General features: G+C 34.6%; 1 pseudogene across 1 annotated transcript; it reads right to left on the bottom strand.

Annotated features, from left to right (window-relative positions):
- Positions 1 to 660: 660 nt before the first annotated feature.
- On the bottom strand, positions 661 to 1185 carry LOC309861174 (small ribosomal subunit protein uS10 pseudogene; annotated as a pseudogene). The gene has a single exon. The product of its transcript is annotated as a small ribosomal subunit protein uS10 pseudogene (transcript).
- Positions 1186 to 20209: the final 19024 nt, after the last annotated feature.

Genomic DNA, 20209 nt, shown 5'->3' with positions numbered 1-20209 from the left:
TTGTTTATATTATTTCCTTAAAATTCTTTTACTTCATTTCCTTAAAATCCTTTTTGTTTCTATAAGGTCAACAGAAATGGCCCCTCTCTCACTCCTCATTTTAGTAATTTGAGTCTCCTGTCTTTTGCTTTGTTGGTATAACAAAAGATTTATCTACTTTGCTGATTCCATTTAGTGTTATATTGAGATAGTTTAACTTAATCCTGCCATTTTACTTTTTGTTTTTTATATGTTTCATGTCACTTTTGTTCCTTTTCCCTCCTTTGTATTTTCTTTTTCATAAAGTAAACATTTTATGGAGTTAAAATTTTAGTTCTTTTAATGATGTTTTCACTACATAGTTTGAGTTACTTATTGATTGCTCTTGGCTTACAGTGTACATATTCACTTATCAGAAATTGTTTTCAGATACATAATTAGTTTATTTCAGTGAGAAAGAAAGATGTTGGTGAATCCTCCAAATTAGCCGTATCTTCTATATTCCATACAAACATCCATAGAAATATCTCCAACAATAAGTTGTTATAATTATCACTTTATTTAATTTGATGTCTATTGAAGAACCAGGAGACGAAAGCAGAGGAAGTATGTATTTATGGTGGTTGTGTATTAGTCTCCTTTTGTTCCATTTTTCTTTCTCTTCCTTTGTTTCTCTCTCTCTTTTTTTTTTTTTAACAACAGATTATCAATTTATTAAAAAGGTTGATTTAAGCATCTGCAATGGTGACTTCAACCTCAACTCCTGGCTCAATACTGATGGATGTAATCTGCTTAACAATCTCAGAAGGACTGTGCAAATCAATGAGCCGCTTGTGGATCCTCATTTGAAACCGATCCCAAGTCTTAGAGCCTTCACCACAAGGAGTTTTTCTTGTAGTGATTCTCAGAGTCTTGGTAGGCATCCGAACTGGTCCTTTCACTTTCAGATTCTTTTCCTTGGCGCCCCTGATCAAATCAGCACATACCTTTTCCAAAGATTTTACGTTGCGGCTGGTGAGAGTCATTCTAATTCGGTGAATCGCCACCTCCGGTTCCACGGGTGTCTTCCCGGTGTCTTTAAAAGCCATGGCTGCGGCACTGCTTCCTGACCGACTTGTTCCTCGGTGAGAGCCATCAGCGGTGAGTCAGGAGCAGAAGCGGGGCGACCAAAGCACCGCCCAACCTGCGACCGCGTCTTCCTCAAAGAGCCCTTTGTTTCTCTTGACTCAAGTTACCGTCTGCCATATCCTCGCTCTAGTACATATTTGTTTCCCCACACATCCTTTGTGTTTTTATCTTTGCTATGTTGCATCTCTGTATATTATAGGCCCAACAATCTGTAAACATGTATGCATAAACATTTATGCAATTGTTTCAAATAAGGTAAGAAAAAAGGAAAAATATTGATGCTATTCTTTCTTTTATTATGTATAAACCTTCATTGAGCCTGTGTGTGTTTGTGTGTGTGTGTATGTGTATGTGCACACATGTACACATACACATATTTAAATTGCTGCTTGGTGTCATTTGCTTTTAGCCTGAAGAATTCCCTTTGTATTTTTTTTAAGATAGGTTGGTCTGCTAGAAATAGATTTTTCCAGTTTCTTTATTTCTGTGTATTCTGGGAAAGCTAATTTTGTCTTCATTTTAAAAAATAGTTTCTCTGGATATAAGATCCTTGTTTGACACCAAAGGAACAAGCAACAAAAACAAAAATAAACAAGTGGGACTACATCACGTTAAATAACTTGTGAATAGCAAAAGAAACAAAATGAAAAGGCAGACTGTGGAGTGGGAGGTATCTGTATTATAAATATTTCTAAACCATATATCTGATAAGGGGTTAATAGCCCAAATATATGAGCAACTCATATAACTCAATATCAAAAAACAACTCTTAATCCAATTTAAAAATAGGCCAAGGATTGAATAGATACTTTCTGAAGGAGACATACAAATGCTCAACAGGTACATAAAAGATGCTCCCGATCAGTAGGCATCAGGGAAATGCAAATCAAAACCCCAGGGAGTTATACTGCATTGTTAGAATGGCTTGTACCTGAAGGGCAAAAGATAACAGGTGTTGATGAGGATGTGGAGAAAAGGGAACCCTTGTGGACTGTTGGTGGGAATTAAATTGGAATAACCATTATGGAAAACAGTATGGAACTTTCTAAAAAGATTAGAAATAGAACCATCACATGATTCAGCAACCACACTTCTGGGTTATGTATCCAAAGGCAATGATAATGGGATCTTGAAGAGATAAAAGATCTCTGAACTCCTTTACTCATTACAGTATATTTACAAGAGTGAAGATATGGAAACAACCTAAGTGTTCCACAATGGATGCATGAATAAAGAAAGGTGATATATATATACACTATCTAATATAAAATTAAATATAAAATATCTAATATATTGAAATATCATCTAGCCATAAAGAAAGAAGAAAATCCTGGAATTTGTGGCAACTTGAGGGAATCATAAAGCATTTATTAAGTGAAATAAATAGGACAGGAAAAGGCAAATTCTGTTTGATCTCATATGTGGAATCTAAAAAAATTAAATTAATAGAAAAAGAGATTAGTGATTGACTGAGGCTTAGAGTTGGGAGGAGTAGGGAGATATTGGTCAAAGGGGTCAAATTCCCAGTTATATGATTAATAAGTTCTAGGGATCTAATATACAGCATGGTGATTATAGTAGTTGGTACTGTGTTGTTTACTTGAAAGTTGCTAAGAGTAACCCTTAAATATTCTCACCTCACATGTACAATAGACTGGTAACTATGTGTGGGATGGATGGGTTAACTAACCTTATTGTGGTAAACATTTTGCAATATATATGTATAGCAAATCATCACTTTGTACCCTTTATACTTATACAATGTTATATGTCAATTGTATCTCCATAAAGCTGGGAAAAAGGAGATTTATGTTGATTTATTTTTTCAGCACTTACAATGTCATTGCACTTCTTTCAAGCCTCCATTGTTTCTGTGAAGATATCAGCTGTTAATCTTATTAGGATATTTTATAAGCCAGTAGTAATTTTTCTCTTTAAATTTTTTCTCTTTGTCTTTGTATTTCTTTCTTACTGAGGTATGTCTGGGTGTGGATCTCTGTGTCTGCCCTACTTGGAATTTGCTGAGCTCCGTGGATGTGTGGATGGATGTTTTTAAATCAATTGTGAAGTTTTCAGCCATGTATTTCATTATTCTGAAACTTTCTAATTCTTCTCCCTCTCCTCTTAGTACTCTAGCCCTGTGCTTTAATGTTGCCCCACATTTCTCTAAGGTTATGTTGATTTCCTTCATTCTTTTTCTTGCTGTTCTTCAGATAGCGTTCCCTATCAATTTGCCTTCAACTTGACTGATTCTTTCTTCTAGCGACATTTATTGACCCTCTGTAGAGATTTTTTTTTTAAAGATTTTATTTATTTATTTGACAGAGAGAGATCACAAGTAGGCAGAGAGGCAGGCAGAGAGAGAGAGGAGGAAGCAGGCTTCCTGCTGAGCAGAAAGCCCGATGCGGGACTCGATCCCAGGACCCTGAGATCATGACCCGAGCCGAAGGCAGCGGCTTAACCCACTGAGCCACCCAAGCGCCCCGTAGAGATGTGTTTAACCTCAATCACTGAATGTTTCAATCTCAGAGGTTCCATTTTGTTAATTTTTATAATTTTTGTTTCCTTGTTGATATTCTCTATTTGATAAAGCACAGTTAACACAGCTGCACTTATTTCTTTATGTATTGTTTCTTTAGGTTTATGAACGTTGAACATCTTAATAATCGCTTCTTTGAAATCTTTGTTAAATCTGACATGTAGGCCCTCTTGAAAGAAGTTTGTGTTGCTTGCCATTCTTTCCCTATATGGGTCACACTTTCCTGTTTCTTTGTATGTCTTGTAAATTTTTTGTTGAAAACTGCACTTTTTAGATATTTAAAGAAGCTCTGGATACTGATTCCTTCTCATCCTCAAAGATTTTGTTTTTTGTTTTGATTTGCTTGTCTAATGACCTGGCTAGACTATTCCAGTCATGTCTATTTCCTCTCCTATATGAAGCCTCTGATTTCTCAAAAGCGTCGGTTTTGGATATCTTTATAGCCATTCTAAAATGACAGTGGTTTAAGCAGGACTGTCTTATTCTCTGATATCTCTGTTAAGGTGCTTGCCATGTTTAGCATCATCTCAAACTCCATCTCCATTAATTTGAGGCTGATTGCTCTATTGTTTTCAAAAATAGCTTGGGAAATAAATTACCCCTCAGTCTAATCTAGCTAAATTTAGCTTTCTTGGGACACCTGGGTGGCTCAGTTGGTTGAGCCTCCTACTCTTGATTTCAGCTCAGGTCCTGATCTCAGGGTCATGAGATCAAGCCCTGTGTGGGCTTGATCTGGATGGAGTCCTCTTGTCCCTCTCCCACCCCCACTACACCTCCACCTCTGCCTTTCTCCCCTTCTTATGCACCTCTGGTGTGCGCACTTCTCTCTCTCAAATAAATAAATTAATAAATAAAATCTTTAAAAAAGATAGCTTTCCTTGCAGGAATAGTTTATGAGTCCAGTCTGTGAGATTTATTCTGATCCCAAGAGTGATTTCTTTAGCTTTCTTTTTCCTTAGTGTACTCTCTTAAACTTGCTGTCATATGATCTAGCTTCTTCTCAATGAGCTGCCAGCCTCCTCCTCTTAACTGCTTACCTTCAATACCTCTGCTGTTTTCAATCATAACTATTTAGGCTTCAACTCCTCACATTGTCAGTTACTTTCAGGGAAGCTCTAGACCTCTTGCTTCTTGCATCCCCTGGTCAGAATCTCTACACTACTGCTCTGGAGTTGTGTAAGGGTCCAATAGCCAGCTTGTTACAGCAAATAAGGTGCTGGGTAAGATGGTAGCCTTTGGTGTTCTCAGTTTGTATCTACTCATGTGGAACTTCCACTCTGTAATCAAGATGGGGAAAGTGCGATCAGGTCCTCAGTACTTTTGACTTGCTGCTCCTGGGGTAAGTTCTTTGCACTGTGAGTGGGGGCTGGGTGGAGGAAGTGAACCTCAGACCTTATGGACCCACTGACTGGTATTTTAGCTTTGCAACTTACAACTTGGAGGGGTGGTGTTATGACAAATGCTGGCATCTGACAAAATACTGTGTTCCTTGACTGGGACCTAAGAGGAAAGGAAGCTCCAGGTTTTATCTACACTTGTCTGGGGCAGAGCTTCTGACATTTTGAGCACCAGGATGAGGCAAGGAAGGAGATGGTCAAGACTCAAGTGCCACAGCCCCCCAAGGTTTTATAGAGATTTAGTAGATTTCTTTCAGCATTTTTTTTTTTCATTTTTTTTGTCCTTAGGATAACTTCCAGATATTCATTTGTTTTTGTTCTGTTTTTTACTTCCAGATACTTTAAATGGCAATATATTTGTTTTTTAAATTTTCACTTTCACTGGTACAGTTTGCTGGAAAGCGGATATGGCCTCTCATTGTGCCACTATAAAAGTTGGGAGCAATTTGAATACAGCTGATATTTCACATAATAGGGATGGTAATATTTACAATTTTGACAGATAACCTGGCAAACCGACTCTGTGGTAGAGATAGAGTCGTTAATCTCATGGTTGCTTTCATGGATCCTGTATCTATTGGGATTATATTAAATATTAAAATAAATAACTATTTAGATGTATTTAGAAAATGATATATTTTCTAAATGATATATCTAAATGTATAAATTATATTTAGATATATTTAAAATATTTAGAAAATGAATAATAAGAAGCAATAACGAAAATAACAGTATAAAAGAGCATAATGGTATGGTAGTATAAAGAGAATGGTTCAGCATCAGGTGATAACAGTGTAGCAGAGTGATTTGGGAAGGCCTTACAAGCAGGTGGTAGTAGAGCTGAGGTTGGAAGCCAAACATATGAACAGTCCAGGGAGATGATTGCGGAGAGAGGAAGATGAAGGAATTTTCCATAATCATTGTAGATGATTTTGATGATTATGAAATCATAGATTTCACATTTTCAGCAAGACCTTAGGCACTATTCTAAGAACTTTAGTTACACATTAACCCACTTCAAACCTCACAAGAGTCTTACGATGTTAGTACTGTATTATGTCTGTTTTATAAATAACATTGAGGCAGGTAAATGGCATAGCTGAGGTGAAAATACGGGAAATCAGGGACTTTCTTGAAGGGCAGATATAGAGTCATACCTAACACCTAACTAACTGTCAACCTTGCAGAGAGGAGTCTTACTGAAGTTTTTAGTGTGAAAGAAGATTTGGTGGAAAGAAGACCCTGAGTTTCAGCTTTTATTTTGGGCTTTTGGGTGAAAAGATGACAAAAAGCATAGTAGTCCAAGTGATTAATAAGATCAAGGGGAATTTGCACTTTGTTTTGTTTTTGTTGTTGTTGCTGTTCTTTAAAGGTTGATAATAATCCAAGCAAAGAGCTACTAGAGATGGAGAAATTAAATATGCAGGAATCAGTATAAATAATTGAATAAGGTCCTAATGGTAGAAGGAATTGGGATCCAGAGCAAAAGAAAAGTATTATAGAGGAGTTGGGCTTTGGGGAGCTATTTTTTTGTGATAAAAGTGATGCTCTTTGCAAAGCTTTGAGGTTGCGGTAATTTCTCAAATTAGTAAGAATATAAAATTTAAAGCTAAGAAGTAATTTGGAATCAGTTGACAAAGGAAATAAAAACATTTACCTTTTCTCAAAGAACAATGTTGCCAAATGCCAGTGGAGTCTACAAATTCAAATATAGAGCCATCAAACGTTTTTCAAATAAACTAAAAACACAGATGCGTCTTCACATGATCTAAAATAATCATGTTTCTAGAAACTGTTTTAAAATTTTGTTTATCTAATAAATGCATTATATGTGTGTTAGTGGGATAGAGTCATTTTATTTTTATGTTAATAGAGGGGATAAAAGAGAAAAACCTAAGAGATTAGGCAGATGTACAGAAGTAAGTTAAAAAAAATGATCATAGCCACCCTCGAATTAGCTATGTACCTGAAGGGAAAAAATATATGCCATGATGAGATCCAGTAATAGTTCAATTACAGTAGATCTTGTGAAAGGCCAGTTAGAGGCTTGACAACAAATATATCAAGTTCAAAAATAGTTTCTGAGAGTCAATTGAAGCACTGACAAGCAATTATATATTTACATAGAAATCCAAAATCAAATAAAGTTGGCTTAGTTATCCATACAGCAGCTAATTGACCAGATGTATTCCAAAATAAGACAATCTCATATTTGCATCATAGAAGTAAATGAAATTGTTAAACCAATTTCATCTAAATAAAGGAGAATAAAATGAAATTTGCAAACATTAACATAAAATTCAATACCTGACATAAAGCATTTGTGGAAATGTGAAGAGCTTATAGAAGACTAAGGAAAATGGATTGCCTTAAATGTCCTTCAAAAAGTCTTTAAAATGTCTTGCATCAAGAAAGAGTAACATGACAATTATACTAACAGAGAGGTTATAACTATTTGGTATCTATGTTACAACAATATGTACTCTATCATAAAATGAAAAAAAAAAGTGATGTAATGTTTATAAGACATTGGACAATGAAAGTACTAAATATTTAATCACCATTGTTTTTATCCAATGTTGTTTTCTTTACTCTGACTTTGTATATTGATGATGTGGCAATTGAACTGAAAGACAGATTTCTTGCTTATATTGTGCATGTTGCAAGTTTGATCTTCAAAAGCTAATAGTTGGGGCACCTGGGTGGCTCAGTTGGTTAAGCAACCGCCTTTGGCTCAGGTCATGGTCCCGGAGTCCCGGGATCGAGTCCTGTATCAGGCTCCCAGCTCCATGGGGAGTCTGCTTCTCCCTCTGACCTTCTCGCCTCTCATGCTCTCTCTCATTGTCTCTCTCTCAAATAAATTAATAAAAATCTTTAAAAAAAAAAAAGCTAATAGTTATGCCATGTATCCCTTTTTTATTTCTTGTATTGCCCTTAGAATAATTGCTGATACATTAAATTTTATCCTTTGCTAAAACAAACACTACCCCCTAAAAAAAAAAAAAAAGCCATAGCAACTTTGCAAACAATCTGTACCTGAATAACCATGCAAAAAAGTAGAGCCCAGGTATGGGCTGGGTATCCAAAGGAGAATGGTCAAAGGAGCATATAGAATCTAGAGGGAGGGACCAAGTTTAATTTTTTTCTAGCCCAAAAGGCACATCATTAACTAGATGTTAGGTCACATATTCTGAAGTTGTATATGAAGTTCACATTTAGCCTTTTCAAAACAGTGCATTTTAATTTATTAATTTGCAGGGGTGGGAGACAGGTGGCAGGTAAAAATGAAATAGATATGAAATATGAAACAACACAAAGGAAAAGAAGAGGTATAAAAAAGGTAGAAGTACCTGGTGAAAAGTTAATGATTTTAGGGTAGCTGTTCTTATTAGAGGACAAGATTGGGAGACACTGGTCACTTAAATTTGGCCTAAATTCAGATTTGTTTAGGAGAGAGGGAGGGAGGAAGATAGTTGTACCACAGGTAAAGAGAGGGAGGAATAAACTATTTGATATAGGAGTTTTGTTTTCAGGGGCCTGAAGCGGGGCTCAATCCCACAACCCCGGGATCATGACCTGAGACAAAGGCAGACGCTTAACTGACTGAGCCACGCAAGTACCCCTGATATAGGAGTTTTATGCTAAAATTATCTCTGTATACCCAGATAAAATATTCCAGATTTTTCAAGATTTTACCACTTCATGAGTAGGTAAGAATTGTGCACCCTTCTTTATAGCTCTGTGATAGAAGTGACACAGCTCAATCTAGATCCAAACTATCATGAACCAGGAAGTTCAAATACAATTTCAAGGATTCAGACTCAAGCCAGGGTTCAGCCTCTGGCCCATAAATAAAGTCTGTTGTTTGCCTTTATGTATTTTAGTGTTATTTTCACAGTTAAGAAGCTACTTTTGATAATATTGAATGTGTATGCAAATCTGTAGCTCAAAGAGCATGTTGTAGCATTGTTTCTAATAAAAAGGAAGTATATTTTCATCAGTTGTGTGTCACTGTATGTATTAGGATCTCAATAAAATGAAATATTATTCAGGAATTGAAAAGTAGCCATACATGAATATTAGTTGACATGGAAACATAATCATATATTATTGACTTCAACTCAGGGCAAAATAACTACATCCATGAAAATATATTTTTTTCCCTGTCTACCTATTCTTACTACCCTCTCCACTGCAGGTAATCTAAATGTTTTCTGTCTTTTATATTTTGTTGTTCTCTATATAATGGACATTCCTATTATACCTGTGTTGTTAGTTTACAATATTATTAGTGAGCTATTACCCTACCTTTGAACATTGTGTTCTTTTTTAATATAAATCTGTTTCTGCACATATTGCATGGAGCACTGGGTGCTATATGTAAACAATGTAATCTTAGAATCAAAAATTAACGATCGGGACGCCTGGGTGGCTCAGTTGGTTGGACGACTGCCTTCGGCTCAGGTCATGATCCTGGAGTCCCGGGATCGAGTCCCGCATCGGGCTCCCAGCTCCATGGGGAGTCTGCTTCTCTCTCTGACCTTCTCCTCGTTCATGCTCTCTCTCACTTTTCTCTCTCTCAAGTAAATAAATTTAAAAAAAAATCTTTAAAAAAAAATTAACGATGTATGGTGACTAACATAACACAATAAAAATTTTTAAAAGAGATAAATCTGTTTTCTTATGCACATATGATCTTTGATTTTTTTCTAAAGATTAGTAAGATACTTCATTTGATACATTTTTCTTATCTTGTCCTTATGATTGAATTTCCAGCTAATTTTTAGTGGAATCTAGCATACTCAGGACATGAACCTTTACTGTGTAAACCAATTGCTTTTTTTTTTTTCTATTACACTAAAGTATAATGTAACCTATACAAAATCTGTTTGATTTTGAAATCAAGGTACAGTAGCATCATAAAATAAGGTGAGTATCTTATGCTTCTTTTTATTTTCTCAAAGAACTTTACAAGAGGTGAATTATAATTTTGCTGTACATATATTCATGCTCATTTTATTTTTTAATTTATTTGCTACTAGTCTATTAGTTTATCTGTATTTTTCTCTAGTTTAGGTTTCTGTTTTTTTCATGGCAAATATGTTTATTTTATCAAATAACAAAATTTATTTTACAATAAATTATGAAAGGAATCTATTTTGTTCTCTTTATCCTCATTTTGCAATAGGTTGGGCAGATGGACCTGTCTTGGGTAGTTATTCACTTCACAGGTTTTTAATTGAAATCATTTTTACCTTTCATGTCTTCATTGAAGTAGAAAACATCCTCTGTATGGCATAGTTGAGGAAAAACAGGACAGCAATAAAATGTTCATGCAGCCCTTATATTATGCTAAGAAATATTCTAAGTGTTCCATGTTTAAGTCCACAGGCTCTAAAGTCTGATTTTTGCCCAATCTGTGATCTAGAGCAAAATATTTAATCTCTACAGGCCTTAAGTGTATAATGTATAAAATTATAGTAACAACAATATATACCTCATTGGACTATATGAATATATAATATGTAATATTGGTGATTTTCTATCTTTTTCTTGTTATTTCTTGTTAAAAAAAAAAAGAGTTATGGAGAAGTCTAATATATGAGAGAGAAAACTAGAACTGTTCCTTTTGAAATGGGCCTGGGGGCTCACCAACTTACTCTGCCTTACCTGTGTTCTACTCTCCACTCCTAAACTGGTAGTCCAAAGAGTACCTCTTAGATATGGAAACATTCAGGGAACAGAGTTAAAAAAGAACTCTATAGTATTATCAGAAATGAGTGATATTTAGCTACATTGTTAATTCTGCCCTAAATAGAATTGGTAGTCTTATCAACAGGGTAAAAGAGAGGGAAGCAATGACATGTTTTCTTTCTTTTTTGATATCACCACAATAAACATTCCACTTACTATCAGCAAGCCACTGGACCATGTTTTGGCATGCAAGGGATAAATAACTGAGCATAGGTAGTGGGGCTAGTGTCTCTCTGTTTAGCCTTAGCTTAAGCAGAAGAAATTTGTCTTTGATGACAGAGAATTCTGGGGTCAGATCCTGGCCTCTGTGTACCAGAAAACTGTATGAAAGTTAAGTAATACTATGAGACTGAATTTGTTATTTTGTCATTTTCTTAACTTTATGAAATAGCACACCTTGCAAGATTATTTTGAAGAATTCTGGTGATATCTATAAAATTTCAGATTGTCTTTAATTTTTAATGTTTGTAATGTGTGGCCCTGACACTGTTTTATTTTCAAGCCAAATGCTACTGGTATAGGTTGTATAGTACTATTACTAACAATAAAGATGGCCTTTATTGATTCAGATATGCCTCTTTGGACTTTACATAAATTATTAGAGATTTACTAATTATCTTACAGGTGTTACACAGTTACCTGACTGAAACTATGCATGATGTTTAAAGCAGTCTCTGACTTTATCGATGTTGCTCAATATATCCTATCTAATGTTTTGGCTACTACCTGTTTTGACCACTACCAATGTGGGGATTCATCCTGATCTTTTTTTTTTTTTTTTTTTCATCCTGATCTTTATCAGCCTGAATATGCCTTTGCCTAAAGCCAGTAAGGGTGACTACACATCATTCCTGGTTGAGATAATCACACCCTGAACCTTATAAGACATTAACAATGCTTGAAACCACAAATTTTTATATTATAAAACTATACAATAAGGTTATTAAGTGGTGGGATGACCTTCCTAGATCATGAATGATTCATCCTAAATCATGTAATGAAAAAATTGATGAAAACCAATGACCGATATCATCATAAAACACACTCCATTAGCACATACTAAATGCTTCCAAAATGCTACTATAGAAAAATATATACCTCTTATGATAAAGATGACTAAAAAATAAGTAATATTTTAGTAATATCTTCTACTCTACAATAAAAAGTAATATCCTCTTCTCCAAGTTTTTTAATTAGCATGAAGTATAGTATGAATATCTCAGGAAATATAGACACATTTGTATTGGAGTTTAAACTTCACATCTATTTTATATACATGTGAGAGTATATATGTGTATATTTGTGTATGTGTGTGTGTGCGTGCATGACATGAACTTGTGATTTTAGGAAAATTGTCTCTCTTTTCATTCATGTTTCATTTGCATATGTCCAAGAATTCCATAAAAATGAATTAAAAATAAATGGAATCGATTCATACCTTTGAATAAGGCAGTACTTTCACCTTGATATTCTTATTTATTAGTTCTGCTCTAAAGCCTACCAAAGTATGTATATCAAAATGAAACAAAACAAAATAGAACTTCACAAGTGACTCTGATACATGCCACCACTAAGATTTCTTGAATCAAGTTGTGAGCTGAAACAAGTCCTTCTTGCTGTCTTCTGGAAAGTCTGATTCTATAAGGCTGTGGGAATCCTATCCAATCTCACTATGTAGCAAGAATGCTTTTCAGGAATATTTCAAAAGAAAAGCTAATAAAGTGTTTCCTTCCATGAGAAAAGAGGGCTCCTTGTGATCTTCAATACCTTATAAATCATGAGTTTTTGAAGCTTATTTCTTAATGCAATTACTGGGAGAAATGAAACAGTAAATGTGGTGGGTATTAGTGTTATCCATCAAATATTTTCTCTCTCTTCCTAGGTGAATGGGAGGTTTCAACTTTTCTCTCTCTTCCTAGGTGAATGGGAGGTTTCAACTTTCCTGCTGCCTTTAAATGTGAACTACTACAGCCAGTGATATGTGAGAAGTGAAGCATACTATGTTTAAACAGTAAGTTGAAATGCTTGCACACTTATAGTGTATTCTGTTCTTTCCTCCTGCAGTGGGGAACTGTGTATTCTAGAGAGTGACTATTGTATCAGCATTAGGACCAGCTTAGAACATGATGACATAAAGCAGAGCCCAGCTGCTTGTCTGAAATGGACATGAATGTGTCTGAAAAGTTAATCTTTTTAAACTGTTTTTAATTCCTTGAACTTTTTGAAGCTATTTATTTATTACTGCAGGATAACTTTAGCATATCCTGAGTGAAGCAAAAATTAAAATATTAAACTAGTATTCATGGAGGTCAACTCTAGTTTAGCATAACCATAACAGGATTGTTAGAATTGTATATAATGATTTTTTTTCTCATTTTGAAATTCTTACATTGTCTCACATCTTAAATTCTCTACATGTATCAGATTTAATTCTCACAATGACTTTAAGAAATATTTAATAGTTCATTTTCATTTTTACATCAAAAGAAATAAAGACTTACAAAGGAAACAGAAGTTCACATTCCACCAATATTGTACAAGTGGTAGGTAACAGAAACAGGTCTCAAATGCAGATATTTTTAAATTATAAAGCTCATGTCCTTAAACTTTATGTGATATGCTATCTCCTTTATATGCCCCAAACAAGCAAGTAATATTAACTAGTCAAATATTGACTAGTCACCAAATAAGGAATACTTATATATTCCACATATACAAGGGAACTACATCAGTGAGAGCTGAGGAAGTGGTAGATAAGAGCTAATATGAAAATGCATAAGACAATAAGTTTTACAATGGGTAAGGTGAAGATTTCAGGACAGTGTAGCATGGAAATTGGATTTAGAGGCCCATGTATGCATCAGCAGTAAACAGGAAGTAACAGAACTACTGAAGGAAAAGACATTGAACTTAAAGTGACTTATATCAGAGAAGGTTGGTCACAGAAGTGAAAACTGTAGTTGTATATCGTGTGAGCTTAGAGACTGCCAGGATCCTCAAGTAAGAAACGGCCTAGTGAAAAATTGTGAGCATTGTGATTTTTTGTACTCTTGCTGTTGAGAATCCAATGGGGAGACTGTATTCCTAATGATCCCTGGAATAGATTTGTACCCTGCAAAGTGTGATAAACCTGTTAAAAGTAATTTGTGTCTTTTTTGTACATCTGAGTTCTATAACAAGATTTAAGAATTCCTTTTAGTTATTCTTATTTCTGTTTTATCTGTAACTATATAAATTACTATGTGTGTTGAGTAATTTTAAAAATTATAAACACATTTAAAATTAATAGAAAATTTCTTCAAAAATAAATAGGGAATATTAGACCAAATCTGACACTGGGTGTGATGGACATTTCAGACAGTAGATTTGAAAGCAAATGTATTTCTAAACACATACTTCTGAAAGTTGAAAACGTTAAAACCTGGGAGAATCAAAACATTGTTGTATTTCTTTCGGTCATCTGGAAACCAGATAGGAGGATGTGACTGTATATGTGTTTTTGTCCATACTGTTTCTATGATTGGCAAATTTTAAGATGCAATCAAGTAGGCTCTTTATATATATATATATATATATATATATATATATATATATATATATTTAACTATCTCTTAGAAATCATCCATAGTTCCCCTGATACAGTTAGCAAAGCAAATATTACAATTTTAGATTTTTTTCATTCATAACAGAGAATTATAGTAAACAATGAATCCAAATTATGAAACATTTTCCCAACCATTTTTGCTCAATATATTTAACAATTAGAGGTTTATCAAGTGTATGCTTTATTCCAGCTTTTTTTTTTAAAGATTTTTATTTATTTATTTGACAGACAGAGATCACAAGTAGGCAGAGAGGCAGGCAGAGAGAGAGGAAAGCAGGTTCCCTGCTGAGCAGAGAGCCCGATATGGGGCTCGATCCGAGGACCCTGGGATCATGACCTGAGCTGAAGGCAGAGGCTTTAATCCACTGAACCACCCAGGCGCCCCGTATGCTTTATTCCAAACAAAACAAGGATTAGGGAAATACACAGTTAAATAGTCAAATGTTTATTTAAAGATGATTTTCTTGAATCTTCTTTAAATAGAGAATTAAACTTAAATTGTTATTCTTCCTTTCTTTTTGTAAACTTCCTCATTTTCTGTTTGAATTTGTAATTATGTGGGATATTATCATATTAAAGGAAACACTGTGGAACATTACACAAAGCTTTAGAGTTAAAAATGAAAGCTAAACTTCTGTTTATTTTATTATCTTTTTTTGGCAGAAAAATTTGTTGTCATTGTTGATAATAGGATTCACATAGTCTTGTCATTCTTAGGTGGCTGAGCATTTATTATTTAGTAGTTTTCATTTTCTTTGCTATGTTTCATTTATGTCAATGGTGGAGGTCAGAATCATGACTTCATTGAGGAAAGGCATGAACTCCCTAAACCAAACTTTTGAATGGCTTTTATTAAAGTCCATGTCCCTTTTTTCATGAACTCCTAAGAGTTAGTAAATCTTTTAGTTCATCACAGGATGCTGAATTCTTGCCTCTAAATGGCTGACTTTGTGTCAGTTGCAAATTCTTGGTCCAGTTAGTGACGAGGAAAGTCAGAGTCACTTGACAGAAAGCATGGAGACACGGGTACAAATTTATGTTCATATTTCTCTGGCAAATTAACTCTTGGGGTGATGGCATTAGACCACCATGAACTGACTAATCAGGAACAGCACAAACTAACAATTCTTGTTTCCTGGCTTTTATTTTATTTGTTTATTTTTATTATGTTATGTTAGTCACTATACAGTACATCATTAGTTTTTGATGTAGTGTTCCAAGATTGTTTCCATATCACACCCAGTGCTCCATGCCATCCATGCCCTCCTTGATACCCATCACCAGGCTCACCCATCCCCCTACCCGCTTCCCCTCAAAACCCTCATTTTGTTTCTTGGAGTCCATAGTCTCTCATGGTTCCTCTCCCCCTCTGATCTCCACCCTTCATTTTCCCTTCATTTCCTGGCTTTTAAAAAAAGGTTTTTCCATTTCATGTCCCAGGAGTGTTTATCTAATATATTATGTAGTCTTGGACCCTCTGCTTACTTTATCCTTAGCACCATTTCTGACTCACTTAGGATTTCCCAAATCTTTCCTCAGATCACAATATGTGCTTCACAGCTCTTCTTCTTGGGCTCTGTGGATCTACCCATTACCAGTCTAATTTTAGAGTTTTTAAAGATGATGCACTCTTGAAGATAATGCCTTATTACAAACTCTGTTAAACTAGTCTAAATTATTTTATAGCACTAGTTGCTAAGAAATGAAAGTGCAAAGCTTACATCTGTGTATCCATGGCAACTATTTTTCTGGATGACTATCTAATTTTGTCTAAAGTAAAAAAGTTTTCTAGGTTCTTTCCAGACCATTTAGATTTTCTAATTTCTGTAAGAACTACAGCCAAAACTTACACAAGTATAGCAACTTTTTTAATTCAACTGTCCCTTAAAATATTGTACAATGTTGATTTTTGTTCTCAATTTATTATACTTAAACACCGTGTCAAGAATTAAATTAGAATAAACATAATTCACTTTGATCTCAGTATGATGTTCCTTGGTTTCTGTGTATTGCACAACCTGTCTCAAAGTTGCAAACTGTATGAAACTTGAATATTAGCAGCCTCTTGCATCCTTTCAATATTTTCAGATATTTGCCACCAGTCAATAAATTTCAAATACTTTTTCATACTCTATAAAGTGATAGTATGCTGATATAGTCAATCTATTCTTGTCCTTTGTATGTCTTAACATTTTTTAACTAACAACATTTTCATCTTAAAATCTTTTTGCAGGATTTTATTTCCAATACATCTTTATATATTGCTAATATTCTTAAGTATTTAAAAATGACTTTCTTCTGTCTCCTTTATAAGCATGCTAAAGAGTATCCTTGAAAAAAAAAATGGACTAATCTAATACTCTGTAGGTTGAATTTCATAGCATTGATTTCTTCTTTAAAAATTCTCTCCATATGCTCCTCTGTGAAATGTTACACAACGCCAAAATATTTATTTTCATATTCAGTTGAGAAAGTACCCAAATCATATCCATCATATAAATTCAACAATAATCATAATTAAGATCTATTCATCACCTTACACTTTATACAGTGCTTTCAAATAAATCATGTCATTTAAGTAGGCATTTGTACCATTTTTCATTTTAAGGAGAGACACAAGGGGTGAAATGAATTGTTCCAAGCTGTGTAACTAGAAAGCTAGAAAGTAATAGACCCTAGCTCGAGATCTCTACTTTCAAATCATCCTACTAGTCTGACCAATTTCCCATTGTTTAACTTAACAATAAATCGTAATTTGAAAGACAACATTGTATGGATTACTTTGTGATTTGGTTTTGCCCTAAATCACTTAATAATTTTACAGTGAGACATGCAAAGAGAAAAATGGAGAATGTGACGATCCCTGAGACCCCACTTTCATTAATGATACAATGAAAATCATACCATATTTATACTCTGTTCAGTTATGCAGCAGATGATGAAATGAAAGTTGTCCAAGTATTTGATTGGCTATCAATTTCATTTCATATTATTTCTAGCTCATTTCATCTGTTAAAAACAAGGTAACAGGCCCGAAGAGGAGTCACTTACATTAAGCCCCACATCACCAAACTAGGCCCTAACTTAATTACAGTTTTCTCTCAGAAATGGAATCTTAAACCAATCAGGAATCACCTGGTTAGCTGTCGTGAGGTAAACTGCTTGATAGAGCCCTGCAATCCCTTAAAGGAAAGTGACCTTGCTACAACTAATCCACTTTGTACTAGTGTAGCTTCCTTGCCCCACTCCCTAATACCTATAAAATTGTTTCATTTTGCATAGCTCCTCATGGTTGCTTTCTTTGTATCTGCGCCACAGAATACTGCCCAATTCATGAAACATTATATAAACCCCAAAAGATGTTTAAAATATAGTCAGTTAAATTATTTTAATACATTCTGAAAAAGAAAAGCAAACGAACCCCTTTACCCCTGCCCTGCCTCTACCGCCAATCATTTTTAAAAATTTTTATTACTTATTAGTTAAAAAAAAATAAATTAACATATAATATTTGTTTCAATCAAATATGTGATTCAATCAGTCTTACACAACATCCAGTGCTCACCACAACATATACCCTCCCCAATGTCCATCATTCAACCACCCCATCTCTCCAGCCTCCTCCCCTCCAGCAACCCTCAGTTTGTTTCCTAAGATTAAAGAATCTCTTATGATTTATCTCCCTCTCCGGTTTCATCTTGTTTTATTTTTTCCTCTCTTCCCCTATGATCCTCTGCCTTGTTTCTTAAATTCTATGTATCAGTGAGATTATATGATAATTGTCTTTTTCTGATTGACTTATTTCACTTAACATAGTACCTTCTAGTTCCATCCACATAGTTGGAAATGGAAAGATTTCATATTCTCTTTGATGGCTGTGTAATAGTCCTGTGTGTCCGTGTGTGTGTGTGTAGTTTGTACAACTAGATGAATTATTTTTTGAAGATATAGATCCTCCACTGATGATCTTTTAAAGGTAGGCTAGAGTAGCACAGAGAAATTTGATTTTTCTGGCCTAGATAGATAATTTTATTTTATTTTTAAGATTTTATTTATTTATTTGAGAGAGAGATCACAAGTAGGCAAAGAGGCAGGCAGGCTGCAGGCTTCCTGCTGAGCAGAAAGGGCTGAGAAGTGGAGCCCTTTGCTGAAATTCTTGAGCACACACATAAAAAAGAACCCAGGAAGTATACCAAGCTTTTATTGCAGTCGGTAAAATGATTATCAACTTCTAGTTTACCTAGATGGGGTGGGGGAAGAGGGAAGAACAGGAGTGAGGGAGACAGAGAGAATGAATACATAACAAATAATTAAAAGCTAGTAGATATCTATATCCGCATATAAATGCATGTTAGCAAGATTTTTGCTAACAAGAATCTTGTTAGAGATACTTACAGAGAAGTATCTTTTTATCTTTTAGAAGTATCTTTTATTTTTTTTTTAAAGATTTATTTATTTATTTATTTGACAAGCTGAGATCACAAGTAGGCAGAGAGAGAGGAAGCACAGCAGGCTTCCCGCTGAGCAGAAAGCCCGATATGGGGCTGGATCCCAGGACCCTGGGATCATGACCTGAGCCAAAGACACAGGCTTAACCCACTGAGCCACTCAGGCAACCCCAGATAGATGATTTTAAAATGTGTTGTTCCTTTGTCTTTCCTCTTTCAGAAATATTTTTTGCTAGGTGCCTATAGTTAAAACCTGGTATTCATGTAGTTTGGAAAAAGATAAAAAGGAACATCTGACTAAATTAAGAACAAAAACAACAACAACAACAACAAAATAAAACTTCAAAGAACTTTAGAGGGATCATAAAACATAATTTTATGATGTGCATAAAATTATTGATGCTAGTTGCAAATATTTGTGTAATAATGGGTACTTCCTATTCTCTCATTCTCTCCAGGGCAACTCAAAGCAATACTATTGCAGCATATATGAAAGCAAGGGTATGATCCTAACTTGTATTTATATGGATTCAGGGTTTGGAAAATTAGATAAAATAAACATGTATTCTTTCAGTGCCCAACCAGTACCAGTTAAGAAATTCTTTATTGGAATATGAAAATATCTTGACTACTCGTGTTGATAATGCATGATATCACACCATCTAAAGATTAATATCTCAAGGGAGCTAATTAGAATATAAATATGTTGAATTAAATATAGGCTCTTCTCTCTACTGTCTTTACTATAATCTAATTAGGAAAAATTGTCTAAGACTTAGGTTGGAATCCCAGCACACTTTGGGGGATATTCTTATTTATATTGACAAAACCTTGATAGCTTTATTGAATGCCTGACTCTCGTTGCCAAAAATCCTAACAGCAAAACAACTTTGAATAAGTAATAAGTTGGTACTGGGCTGTACTGATCAGTCTCAAAGACTGTCCATATCTGTGGACTTTTCAAGAGCCTCCACAGACAAAATCGAACCAAAAGATCAGTCAAAATCTTCTGGTTGAAAGACAGGTTAATCTTCAGTGACTTCTCATCTCCCTTCAGAAAATGTTTACCAAGTGGATATATTAACGTAAAAAGCATTTTCTCTTTCTTTTCATTTTTGGAGTCAGTTATTTCTCAACGTGAGGTAAAACACTGTACCAGCCCAATCAGAGAAACTTCAGAGCCAGAAATAATCATGATCATATTCATTAGTTACATTATAACCAAATAAGTAATAAGGAAAGCAGAGCTGCTATAAGGAAATAGGTATATTTACAAAAATTATTTTTAAGAGGATTATGGATGTCTTATTTCATTGGAATAAAAGGAATCCTCACTTTCATTCCTTCTCCTGACTCCATT

The sequence above is a fragment of the Mustela nivalis genome (genome assembly GCF_964662115.1).
Source record: "Mustela nivalis genome assembly, chromosome: 3".
NCBI lineage: Eukaryota > Metazoa > Chordata > Mammalia > Carnivora > Mustelidae > Mustela > Mustela nivalis.
Note: the sequence above shows the minus strand (reverse complement) of the source record. Positions and strands in the feature narration are given on the sequence as shown.